Below are 14,279 nucleotides of genomic sequence, written 5' to 3'. Positions count from 1 at the left end.
CCGGTAAAATCCCGATTTCACCCGGAACACTTCCGATATCCAAACATAGGCTTCCAATATATCAATCTTTATGTCTCGACCATTTCGACACTCCTCGTCATGTCCGTGATCACATCCGGGACTCCGAACAACCTTCGTTACATCAAAATGCATAAACTCATAATATAACTGTCATCGTAACCTTAAGCGTGCGGACCCTACGGGTTCGAGAACAATGTAGACATGACCGAGACACGTCTCCGGTCAATAACCAATAGCGGAACCTGGATGCTCATATTGGCTCCTACATATTCTACAAAGATCTTTTATCGGTCAGACCGCATAACAACATACGTTATTCCCTTTGTCATCGGTATGTTACTTGCCCGAGATTCGATCGTTGGTATCCCATACCTAGTTCAATCTCGTCACCGGCAAGTCTCTTTACTCGTTCTGTAATACATCATCCCGCAACTAACTCATTAGTTGCAATGCTTGCAAGGCTTTAAGTTATGTGCATTACTGAGAGGGCCCAGAGATACCTCTCCGACAATCGGAGTGACAAATCCTAATCTCGAAATACGCCAACGCAACATGTACCTTTGGAGACACCTGTAGAGCTCCTTTATAATCACCCAGTTACGTTGTGACGTTTGGTAGCACACAAAGTGTTCCTCTGGCAAACGGGAGTTGCATAATCTCATAGTCATAGGAACATGTATAAGTCATGAAGAAAGCAATAGCAACATACTAAACGATCGGGTGCTGAAAGTGCGTTATATCGACTAGAGGGGGGGGGTGAATAGGCGATTTTTATGAAAGTCTTCAAAACGTGAGAGTTATGAAGACAAACAGCGAAGATTATGCCGATTACTATGCAGCGGAAGTTAGATTACACTAGGCCAGCCATGGTCATGTATTCAATAGAGTGAAAGCACAATGACAAACAACTGCAGTGTAATAAGGATCAGGTAGGAAGAAGTTATGAAGCCAAACAGATCATACATTCACGTTGTGAAGACAAAAGATAGAGCAGGTATGCAATGGCTTCACAATGAGTAACAGTAAGAAAAGGAAGTGAAGATGAAACCAGTGACTCGTTGAAGACAATGATGTGTTGGACCAGTTCTAGTTGCTGTGACAACTGTACGTCTGGTTGGAGCGGCTAGGTATTTAAACCTTAGGACACACAGTCCCGGACACCCAGTCCTGAACACACAGTTCAGGACACCAAGTCCTCACCGTATTCTCTTTAAGCTAAGGTCACTTAGTCCTCGCCCAATCACTCTGGTAAGTCTTCAAGGTAGACTCCCAAACCTTCACAAACTTCGTTCACTGGCGATCCACAATGTCTCTTGGATGCTCTGAACGCGACGCCTAACCGTCTGGAGGATTAACAGTCCTCAAGTGTAATAAGTCTTCAGATCACACAGACAAGAAGACCTAAGTGATGCCCAATTTGCTCTGGCTCTAGGTGGTTAGGGCTTTTCTCCTCACTAGGAATTTTCTCTCAAAGGCTTCGAGGTGGGTTGCTCTCAAACGACAAAAGCCGTGCACTGAAATCTGAGCAGCCAACCGTTTATGGTTGTGGGGGTGGGCTATTTATAGCCACTTGGCAACCCGACCTGATTTGTCCGAAATGACCCTGGGTCACTAAGAAACTGACACGTGTATCAACGGTCAGATTTTAAACTCTCATGGCAACTTTACTTGGGCTACAAGCAAAGCTGACTTATCCGGCTCTGGACAAGATTCGCTCTCATTGTCTTCACTCGAAGACATAGGTTTTTAGTTTGGGCATCACTTCAGTCATTCTAACTGGTTCTCCTGGACCCCACTTAACAGTACGGTGGTTCCTATGACTCAACACAAAAGAAAAGGAACTACGAAAGATCTAAGTCTTCGAGCTCCATATGCTTCATAACGTGTCTTCTTTTGTCATAGTCTTCAAAGTGAATATCTTCATGTACCACCTTTGTCTTCAATGTCTTCATACATTTTTAGGGGTCATCTCTGGTAGTAAAACCGAATCAATGAGGGACTTCTACCTGTATTATCCTGCAATTCTCACAAACACATTAGTCCCTCAACTAGGTTTGTCGTCAATACTCCAAAACCAACTAGGGGTGGCACTAGATGCACTTACAATCTCCCCCTTTTTGGTGATTGATGACAAACTAGTTGAAGTTTTCAACGGGGAATATATTCTGTGAAATTGTAAAGGAATTGTCTTCATAAGTTGCAAGGGCTCCCCCTGAAGATGTGCATATAAGTTAATTTGCTTTTGGAATGCAAATGCACATGGCAGGTTGTACTTATGGAGATCCACTTCAGCTTATGATGACAATCCACTATGCATGTGAAAGTATATGAAGATAATGACATGCATAATGGAAAATGGACGTCTGCAGAATGAGATAAGTGCGGAATTTATCCTCGCACATGCGGAATTTATCTTCGCAAACAGAGTGGCAAACAAGTAGCAGACGACCATCGAGTTTTAGTGTTTACAACTCAAAGAACCAATGAAGCAAAAACGAGAGTTGTAAGCACGAAGCAAAAATATAGCGAAACTTAAAGCACCCGCCCATATGGACCCGCTTGAAGACTATAAACCCATATGCTTCTCCCCCTTTTGTCAGTAATGACCAAAAAGGTTTGAAGACATAGAGTTTTCTACGCATTCCCAGGCACAGCAGGGTCGGTGGAGTTGTTTGGCGGTGCAGAGCTTGGAGGTGCTGAAGCAGGTGGCGGTGATGTAGCATCATCGTCTTCATCAATGATTCTGGCAGTGATTGTGGCAACAGATGAAGAAAACTCAGAGTCTTCAACTGATGGTGTGTTGCGCATCATAGCCCTTCTAGGAGGTGTGGTGTCAAACTTGAAGCGCTCTGTGAAGCCATCCTCTTCAAGTTCAGCTTCAATGCATATCATTGAGAGCCCTTTCCATGTACGACGGCAAGTCTCATGTGTAACGAAGGCATTCTTGGTGGCAAGGTTTCGAAGACGATTGACATCCACCAAGAGGCTTTTCATTTAACGCTTTAGCCAGTCGTGATGCCTATCTTGCTTTTGGTGAAGGGCCACAAGAAGCTCTCGGTCAGTGAGGGCACGAGCGCGCTTCTTGGGTCTTTGAGCATTTGTGTTGTCTGTGGCTTCAGTAGATGCTGGGTGTGGCGCACGTGTAGTGCCAGCCAACGGATACACCCTGGATATGGCTTCAACACCTTCAACGTTCTGCGTGAAGCTCTGGTGTTCTGCATTTTGAAGACTTATTGGTTGCTTGGCAGGTTCGGGATATATGGCTTCATCAGAGGTATCCACATCTGGCAGGAAGATCCGATGGTTTCGGGCTGAGGGTTGATACGAGATCGCAGAGTGCAGTTTGATTAGCCTCATCACCCAAGGAGCATAGAACTTCAAACCAAATAATTCTGAGCCTGACGCTGCAAGTTGGCGTATGAAGAGATCCTGTGAGTTGAAGCATTTTCCATGCAGGATATAGAATATGAGAGTCTTCATTGCACCCTCAATCATGGCATGTGGAGAGTGTTCCTTAATGGGCTAGAGAGTCCGCCGGATGATGTGATATATGGTCCTGGGCAGGTACTCTAGGTCTTTAATGAAGAACTCAGTAGGATAGGGTGCATCATGGGGCAATGGCTTCATCATTGAGAGCATCTGACTCATATTGGGTTCAGGCCTCTGGAATATGCTCTCAATAGCTTCAGAATGTAGTTGACAGCCTTCCTCGAAGAATTCGCCTGGAGTGGGCAGGCCGGTGAGCTCAATGATATCAAATGCATTGGCTTCATGATGGACATTGCCGGTCATCCACTCCAGGATCCAAGTCTTCGGATCTCGGTTGTATCCTTTTATATGGAGGGTGGCATAGAACTGAAGCAGAAGCTCTTCATTCCAGTGCTCTTCATCAGTCACAAACGCCAGGAGACCCACTTGCTTGAAGCAATCCAAAGCTTCCTCAAGACATGGCAGACCAGCAATGGCTTCAACCTCAAGGCGCTTGTGCGGGAAGATGCGACCTTGGTTGTATAAGATGCTTGAGTAGTAGCTGCGCTGAGGATAGCTCCAGAACCTGTCTGATACAATCCTTTCCCTTGAATAGGGGTTCTTGGAGCTGTTGAAAAATGTATTGTCTACCTTGAAGCTGTTAATATCAAAGGAGCCAGGTGCTGATGCAGGACCCGGGAACCTTGGAAGCCTTGGGACTGGCTTCTGGACATGAGGCATGTGCTCAATATGATAATCAAACTGTGGACCTGCAGCAGACTCAGGAACAGAAGTGTCTGGCTCAGTAGCTTCGCTGTCCGCTGAAGCATTTGGTGGGGCGGGCTCCACATTGGCTTCAGTGTTTGTGGTGGCAGCCGCAACATTTTCTTCCTCCGCTTGTGTATTTGTTTTGGAAATATGCCCTAGAGGCAATAATAAAAGTATTATTATTATATTTCCTTGTTCATGATAATTGTCTTTTATTCATGCTATAACTGTATTATCCGGAAATCGTAATACACGTGTGAATACATAGACCACAATATGTCCCTAGTGAGCCTCTAGTTGACTAGCTCGTTGTGATCAACAGATAGTCATGGTTTCCTGGCTATGGACATTGGATGTCGTTGATAACAGGATCACATCATTAGGAGAATGATGTGATGGACAAGACCCAATCCTAAGACTAGCACAAAAGATCGTGTAGTTCATTTGCTAGAGCTTTGCCAATGTCAAGTATCTCTTCCTTCGACCATGAGAGCGTGTAACTCCTGGATACCGTAGGAGTGCTTTGGGTGTATCAAACGTCACAACGTAACTGGGTGACTATAAAGGTGCACTACAGGTATTTCCGAAAGTATCTATTGTTTTATGCAGATCGAGACTGGGATTTGTCACTCCGTGTAAACGGAGAGGTATCTCTGGGCCCACTCGGTAGGACATCATCATATGCGCAATGTGACCAAGGAGTTGATCACGGGATGATGTGTTACGGAACGAGTAAAGTGACTTGCCGGTAACGAGATTGAACAAGGTATTGGATACCGACGATCGAATCTCGGGCAAGTAACATACCGATAGACAAAGGGAATTGAATACGGGATTGATTAAGTCCTTGACATCGTGGTTCATCCGATGAGATCATCGTGGAACATGTGGGAGCCATCATGGGTATCCAGATCCCGCTGTTGGTTATTGACCGGAGAACGTCTCGGTTATGTCTACATGTCTCCCGAACCCGTAGGGTCTACACACTTAAGGTTCGATGACGCTAGGGTTATAAAGGAAGTTTGTATGTGGTTACCGAATGTTTTTCGGAGTCCCGGATGAGATCCCGGACGTCACGAGGAGTTCCGGAATGGTCCGGAGGTAAATATTTATATATGGGAAGTCCTATTTTGGCCACCGGAAAATGTTTGGGATTTTTCGGTATTGTACCGGGAAGGTTCTAGAAGGTTCCGGAGTGGGGCCCACCTGCATGGGGGGACCCACATGGACGTGGGTAGTGGGGGCAAGGCCCCACACCTCTGGTCAAGGCGCACCAAGATCCCCCCTTAGAAGGAATAAGATCATATCCCGAAGGGATAAGATCAAGATCCCTAAAAAGGGGGGATAACAATCTGTGGGGAAGGAAATAATGAGATTTCTTTCCTCCCACCTTGGCCAACGCCCCAATGGACTTGGAGGGCAAGAAACCAGCCCCTCCACCCCTATATATAGTGGGGAGGCGTATGGGAGCTATACACGAAGTTCTGGCACAGCCCTACCTCTCTTCCTACTCCTCCTCTCCCATGGTGCTTGGCGAAGCCCTGCTGGATTTCCACGCTCCTCCACCACCACCACGCCGTTGTGCTGCTGTTGGATGGAGTCTTCCTCAACCTCTCCCTCTCTCCTTGCTGGATCAAGGCGTGGGAGACGTCACCGGGCTACGTGTGTTGAACGCGGAGGTGCCGTCCGTTCGGCACTAAGATCATCGGTGATTTGAATCACGACGAGTACGACTCCATCAACCCCGTTCACTTGAACGCTTCCGCTTAGCAATCTACAAGGGTATGTAGATGCACTCTCTTTCTACTCGTTGCTGGTCTCTCCATAGATAGATCTTGGTGACACGTAAGAAAATTTTGAATTTCTGCTACGTTACCCAACAGTGGCATCATGAGCTAGGTCTATTGCGTAGATTCTTTGCACGAGTAGAAAACAAAGTAGTTGTGGGCGTTGATGTTGTTCAATATGCTTACCGTTACTAGTCCAATCTTGTTTCGACGGTATTGTGGGATGAAGCGGCCCAGACCGACCTTACACGTACTCTTACGTGAGACAGGTTCCACCGATTGACATGCACTTGGTGCATAAGGTGGCTAGCGGGTGCCAGTCTCTCCCACTTTAGTCGGAACGGATTCGATGAAAAGGGTCCTTATGAAGGGTAAATAGCAATTGGCATATCACGTTGTGGTCTTGCGTAGGTAAGAAACGTTCTTGCTAGAAACCCATAGCAGCCACGTAAAACATGCAGCAACAATTAGAGGACGTCTAACTTGTTTTTGCAGGGTATGCTATGTGATGTGATATGGCCAAGAAGAATGTGATGAATGATATGTGATGTATGAGATTGATCATGTTCTTGTAATAGGATTCACGACTTGCATGTCGATGAGTATGACAACCGGCAGGAGCCATAGGAGTTGTCTTTATTTATTGTATGACCTGCGTGTCATTGAAGAATGCCATGTAAACTACTTTACTTTATTGCTAAACGCGTTAGTCATAGAAGTAGAAGTAGTCGTTGGCGTGACAACTTCATGAAGACACGATGATGGAGATCATGATGATGGAGATCATGGTGTCGTGCCGGTGACGATGATGATCATGGAGCCCCGAAGATGAAGATCAAAAGGAGCAAAATGATATTGGCCATATCATGTCACTATTTGATTGCATGTGATGTTTATCATGTTTATGCATCTTGTTTGCTTAGGACGACGGTAGTAAATAAGATGATCCCTTACAAAATTTCAAGAAGTGTTCTCCCCTAACTGTGCACCGTTGCTACAGTTCGTCGCTTCTAAGCACCACGTGATGATCAGGTGTGATGGATTCTTACGTTCACATACAACGGGTGTAAGACAGTTTTACACAGTGAAAACACTTAGGGTTAACTTGACGAGCCTAGCATGTGCAGACATGGCCTCGGAACACGGAGACCGAAAGGTCGAGCATGAGTCATATGGTAGATATGATCAACATGAAGATGTTCACCGATGATGACTAGTCCGTCTCACGTGATGATCGGACACGGCCTAGTTGACTCGGATCATGTGATCACTTAGATGACCGGAGGGATGTCTATCTAAGTGGGAGTTCATAAGATGAACTTAATTATCCTGAACATAGTCAAAAGACCTTTTGCAAATTATGTCGTAAGCTCGCGCTTTAGTTCCACTGTTTAGATATGTTCCTAGAGAAAATATAGTTGAAAGTTGATAGTAGCGATTATGCGATCAGTAGAAAGCTTATGTCCTTAATGCACCGCTCAGTGTGCTGAACCCCAACGTAGTTTGTCGATGTTGCGAACATCGGACATACACGTTTTGATAACTACGTGATAGTTCAATTAAATGGTTTAAGTAGAGGCACCAAAGACGTTTTTGAAACGTCGCGGAACATATGAGATGTTTCGAGGGCTGAAATTGGGATTTCAGGCTCGTGCCCACGTCAAGAGGTATAAGACCTCCGACGATTTTCTTAGCCTGCAAACTAAGGGAGAAAAGCCCAATCGTTGAGCTTGTGCTCAGATTGTCTGAGCACAACAATCACTTGAATCGAGTGGGAGTTGATCCTCCAGATGAGATAGTGATGTTTCCCCAAAGTCATTGCCACCAAGCTGCTAGAGCTTCGTGATTAACTATAACATATCAGGGATAGATATGATGATCCTTGAAATATTCATGATGTTTGACACCGCGAAAGTAGAAATCAAGAAGGAGCATCAATTGTTGATGGTTGGTGAAACCACTAGTTTCAAGAAGGGCAAGGGAACAAAGGGATACTTCATGAAACGGCAATTCAGCTGCTGCTCTAGTGAAGAAACCCAAGGTTGAACCCAAACCCGAGACTAAGTGCTTCTGTAATAAGGGGAACAACCACTTGAGCAGAATTACCCTAGATACTTGGTAGATGAGAAGGCTGGCAAGGTCGATAGAAGTATATTGGATATACATTATGTTAATGTGTACTTTACTAGTACTCCTAGTAGCACCAGGGTATTGGATACCGGTTCGGTTGCTAAGTGTTAGTAACTCGAAATAAAAGCTACGGAATAAACGGAGACTAGCTAAAGGTGAGCTGACGATATATGTTGGAAGTGTTTCCAAGGTTGATATGATCAAGCATCGCACGCTCCCTCTACCACCGAGATTGGTGTTTGCGTTGAGCATAGACATGATTGGATTATGTCTATCGCAATACGGTTATTCATTTAAGGAGAATAATGGTTACTCTATTTTTGAATAATACCTTCAATGGTCTTGCACCTAAAGGAATGGTTTATTGAATCTCGGTCGTAGTGATACACATTTTCATGCCAAAAGATATAAGATAGTAATGATAGTACCACTTACTTGTGGCACTGCCATGTAAGTCATAATTGTATAAAACGCATGAAGAAGCTCCATGTTGATGGATCTTTGGACTCACTCGTTTTTGAAAAGTTTGAGACATGCGAACCATGTCTATTGGTTTATATGCATGAAGAAACTCCATGCAAATGGATCGCTCGGACTCACTTGATTCTGAATCACTTGAGATATGCAAATCATACCACATGGGCAAGATGACTGAAAAGCCTCATTTTCAGTAAGATGGAACAAGATAGCAACTTGTTGGAAGTAACACATTTTGATGTGTGCAGTCGAATGAGTGCTGAGGCATGCAGTGAATATCATGATGTCCTTACTTCACAGATGATTTGAGTAAATGTTGAGTATATTTACTTGATGAAACACAAGTCTGAATTATTGAATGGTTCAAGTAATTTCAGAGTGAAGTAGCAGATCATTGTGACAAGAGGATAAAATGTCTATGATATGATCATAGAGATGAATATCTGAGTTACGAGTTTTGGCACACAATTAAGAGATTGTGGAAATTGTTTCGCAATTAATACCGCCTGGAACACCATAATGTGATGGTGTGTCCGAACATCATAGTTGCACCCTATTGGATATGGTGCGTACCATGATGTCTCTTATCGAATTACCACTATCGTTCATGGGTTAGGCATTAGAGACAACCACATTCACTTTAAATAGGGCACCACGTAATTCCGATGAGATGATACCGTATGAATTATGGTTTAGAGAAACCTAAGTTGTCGTTTCTTAAAAGTTTGGGGCTGCGACGCTTATATGAAAAAGTTTCAGGTTGATAAGCTCGAACCCAAAGCGGATAAAATGCATCTTCATAGGAAACCCAAAACAGTTGGGTATACCTCCTAATTCAGATCCGAAAGCAATATGGATTGTTTCTAGAATCGGGTCCTTTCTCGAGGAAAAGTTTCTCTCGAAAGAATTGAGTGGGAGGATGGTGGAGACTTGATGAGGTTATTGAACCGTCTCTTCAACTAGTGTGTGACAGGGCACAGGGAGTTGTTCCTATGGCACCTACACCAATTGAAGTGGAAGCTTATGATATTGATCATGAAACTTCGGATCAAGTCACTCCCAAACCTCGTAGGATGACAAGGATGCGTACTACTTCAGAGTGGTACGTAATCCTGTCTTGAAGGTCATGTTGCTAGACAACAATGAACCTACGAGCTATGGAGAAGTGATGGTGGGCCCGGATTCCAATAAATGGCTTGAGGCCATAAAATCCGAGAGAGGATCCATGTATGAAAACAAAGTGTAGACTTTGGCAGAACGGCTCGATGGTCGTAAGGCTAATGAGTACAGATGGATTTCAAAAGGAAGACGGACAATGATGGTAAATGTCACCATTAAGAAAGCTCGACTTGTCGTTAAGATGTTTTCCGACAAGTTCAAGGAGTTGACTACGATGAGATTTTCTCACTCGTAGCGATGCTAAGAGTCTGTTGGAATTATATTAGCGATTACTGCATTATTTATGAAATCTTGCAGATAGGATGTCAAAACATTGTTTCCTCGACGATTTTAATGAGGAAAGGTTGTATGTGATACAACCGGAAGGTTTTGTCAATCCCGAAAGATGCTAATAAGTATGCAAAGCTCCAGCAATCCTTCTAAGGACTGGAGTGAGCATCTCGGAGTTGGAATGTATGCTTTGATGATGATAAAAATTTTTGGGTTTGTACAAAGTTTATGAGAAACTTGTATTTCCAAAGAAGTGAGTGGGAGCACTATAGAATTTCTGATGAGTATATGTTGTTGACATATTGTTGATCAGAAATGACGTAGAATTTCTGGGAAGCATATAGGGTTATTTTGAAAGTGTTTTTCAATGGAAAGCCTGGATTAAGCTACTTGAACATTGAGCATCAAGATCTATAAGGATAGATCAAAATGCTTAATAATACTTTCAAATGAGCACATACCTTGACATGATCTTGAAGGTGTTCAAGATGGACCAGTCAAAGAAGGAGTTCTTGCCTGAGTTGTAAGGTACGAAGTTAAGACTTAAAGCTCGACCACGGCAGAATAGAGAGAAAGGACGAAGGTCGTCCCCTATGCTTAAGACGTAGGCTCTTCAGTATGCTATGCTGTGTACCGCACCTGAAGTGTGCCTTGCCATGAGTCAGTCAAGGGGTACAAGAGTGATCCAAGAATGGCTCACAGGACAGCAGTCAAAGTTATCCTTAGTAACTAGTGGACTAAGGAATTTTCTCGATTATGGAGGTGGTAAAAGAGTTCGTCGTAAAGGTTACGACGATGCAAGCTTGACACCTATCTGGATAGCTCTGAGTAGAGAGACCGGATACATATAATGGAGCAATAATTTAGAATAGCTCCAAGTAGAACAATTGTTTGGAATAGCTCCAAATAGAGCGTGGTAGCTGCATCTAGGAGATGACATAGAGATTTGTAAAGCACACACGGATCTGAAAGGTTCAGACCCGTTGACTAAAACCTCTCTCACAAGCAACATGATCAAACATAAAACTCATTGAGTGTTAATCACATAGTGATGTGAACTAGACTACTGACTCTAGTAAACTCTTGGGTATTAGTCACATGGCGATGTGACCTGTGAGTGTTAATCACATGGCGATGTGAACTAGATTATTGACTCTAGTGCAAGTGGGAGACTGTTGGAAATATGCCCTAGAGGAAATAATAAAAGTATTATTATTATATTTCCTTGTTCATGATAATTGTCTTTTATTCATGCTATAACTGTATTATCCGGAAATCGTAATACACGTGTGAATACATAGACCACAATATGTCCCTAGTGAGCCTCTAGTTGACTAGCTCGTTGTGATCAACAGATAGTCATGGTTTCCTGGCTATGGACATTGGATGTCGTTGATAACGGGATCACATCATTAGGAGAATGATGTGATGGACAAGACCCAATCCTAAGACTAGCACAAAAGATCGTGTAGTTCATTTGGTAGAGCTTTGCCAATGTCAAGTATCTCTTCCTTCGACCATGAGAGCGTGTAACTCCTGGATACCGTAGGAGTGCTTTGGGTGTATCAAACGTCACAACGTAACTGGGTGACTATAAAGGTGCACTACAGGTATCTCCGAAAGTATCTATTGTTTTATGCGGATCGAGACTGGGATTTGTCACTCCGTGTAAACGGAGAGGTATCTCTGGGCCCACTCGGTAGGACATCATCATATGTGCAATGTGACCAAGGAGTTGATCACAGGATGATGTGTTACAGAACGAGTAAAGTGACTTGCCGGTAACGAGATTGAACAAGGTATTGGATACCGACGATCGAATCTCGGGCAAGTAACATACCGATAGACAAAGGGAATTGAATACGGGATTGATTAAGTCCTTGACATCGTGGTTCATCCGATGAGATCATCGTGGAACATGTGGGAGCCATCATGGGTATCCAGATCCCGCTGTTGGTTATTGACCGGAGAACGTCTCGGTTATGTCTACATGTCTCCCGAACCCGTAGGGTCTACACACTTAAGGTTCGATGACGCTAGGGTTATAAAGGAAGTTTGTATGTGGTTACCGAATGCTGTTCGGAGTCCCGGATGAGATCCCGGACGTCATGAGGAGTTCCGGAATGGTCCGGAGGTAAAGATTTATATATGGGAAGTCCTATTTTGGCCACCGGAAAATGTTTGGGATTTTTTGGTATTGTACCGGGAAGGTTCTAGAAGGTTCCGGAGTGGGGCCCACCTGCATGGGGGGACCCACATGGACGTGGGTAGTGGGGGCAAGGCCCCACACCCCTGGTCAAGGCGCACCAAGATCCCCCCTTAGAAGGAATAAGATCATATCCCGAAGGGATAAGATCAAGATCCCTAAAAAGGGGGGATAACAATCGGTGGGGAAGGAAATAATGAGATTTCTTTCCTCCCACCTTGGCCAACGCCCCAATGGACTTGGAGGGCAAGAAACCAGCCCCTCCACCCCTATATATAGTGGGGAGGCGCATGGGAGCTATACACGAAGTTCTGGCACAGCCCTACCTCTCTTCCTACTCCTCCTCTCCCATGGTGCTTGGCGAAGCCCTGCTGGATTGCCACGCTCCTCCACCACCACCACGCCGTTGTGCTGCTGTTGGATGGAGTCTTCCTCAACCTCTCCCTCTCTCCTTGCTGGATCAAGGCGTGGGAGACGTCACCGGGCTGTACGTGTGTTGAACGCGGAGGTGCCGTCCGTTCGGCACTAGGATCATCGGTGATTTGAATCACGACGAGTACGACTCCATCAACCCCGTTCACTTGAATGCTTCCGCTTAGCGATCTACAAGGGTATGTAGATGCACTCTCTTTCTACTCGTTGCTGGTCTCTCCATAGATAGATCTTGGTGACACGTAAGAAAATTTTGAATTTCTGCTACGTTACCCAACAGTTGGAGGAGCAAACTCCGGCACGTTCTCCTGGAGAACTGCATCTTGATGGAGCGGGGGAGTGGGTTCTGGTGGTGCTTCTTCATTGTCTTCGGATGATGCAGCCGGAATTTCTTCAGTATGGACTTGAGGCCTTGGACCTTTGCGAAGCCTACAGAATGCAGACGACGCTTGTGGGGTTGGAGTGGGCTGGGCCTCAAAGTCTTCTTCCTCCTGAGGGCGATCCGCCCATGACTCATCTTGTGCCATTGGCGTCAGAGGACGACCAACGCTGATGAGTTCGCTTGTTTCAAGCTGAGGAAGTGCTGCATCATCTTGTACATTGTCTTGGTGACCAATGTCTTCAGCAGCTATGGGGTCGGCTGCTGGAATATCTTCAGCTTCAGGAGCCTCTGTGGGAGCAGGCTCATGAACTGTTAGTCGTCTTTCTGCATTGGGGTGAATGACAGAGAGGGGTTCAACCATCAAGGGCTCTGTGGGAGCAGCCCGAGCTTTCTTGATCTTGCGCTTCTTCTTGGTGGGGTCAGAAGAAGAGGCTTTAGAGTGTTTCCTCTTCCTAGCTTCAGCCTCTGCATTCCGTGTCTTCTTAAGCTCTGAAGTGGTTGATCGGCTCTTTGGCTTCGAGCCAGTCGTGGCGGTTGGGAAGACAATCGGAATAGCTTCTTGTCTTGGTGCCTCTGGTTCATTCACAACAGACTGCTTCTTCTTCTTCGCAGCCATCTTGGGGTCGATGCCAGGACGCCCAAGTGCCTTGCGCTTCTCGGCCTCATTATAGGCCTGCACACATCGTTCTGCCAGAGACTTCATCCGCTCACGCGAGCCCTGAGCTTCAGCACGCTTCTTCAGGAAATTTTCCTTGAGCTCATGCAACATGGTTTTGAAGCTCTTCACTTCCTGCACGCTGAGCCTGGCCATGTGCTTCTTGAACTGAGCCTTTTCATGATCAATTTTCTGCTTCAGCTCAACAATGCACTGAGCAATGGCCAGTTCTGAAGCAATTGCGCCTTGGAAGGCGACGCTGAGGCCGACAGACAGCTGCAGATCTTCGAAGCTTATGTCTGGTGAGGCAAACCATTCGTCGATGAAGTTGTGGATGATGGCGACATCAAAGAGAGGCAAATTGTTGAAGATTTCAGCTTCTTCTTTGCTTTTGATAAGCTGCTCTAGAGCGTCATCTCCAAGATCTTCATCGCTTGATAGATCAATGGCTTCGCTGTGCAGAATGGCAGCAGCAGTGTGCTCTTTGCCGGTTTGTTGCTGGGG

The sequence above is a fragment of the Triticum dicoccoides genome, chromosome 2A (assembly GCF_002162155.2).
Source record: "Triticum dicoccoides isolate Atlit2015 ecotype Zavitan chromosome 2A, WEW_v2.0, whole genome shotgun sequence".
Lineage (NCBI taxonomy): Eukaryota > Viridiplantae > Streptophyta > Magnoliopsida > Poales > Poaceae > Triticum > Triticum dicoccoides.
The sequence above is the reverse complement of the archived record's forward strand: the minus strand, read 5'-3'. Positions refer to the sequence as shown.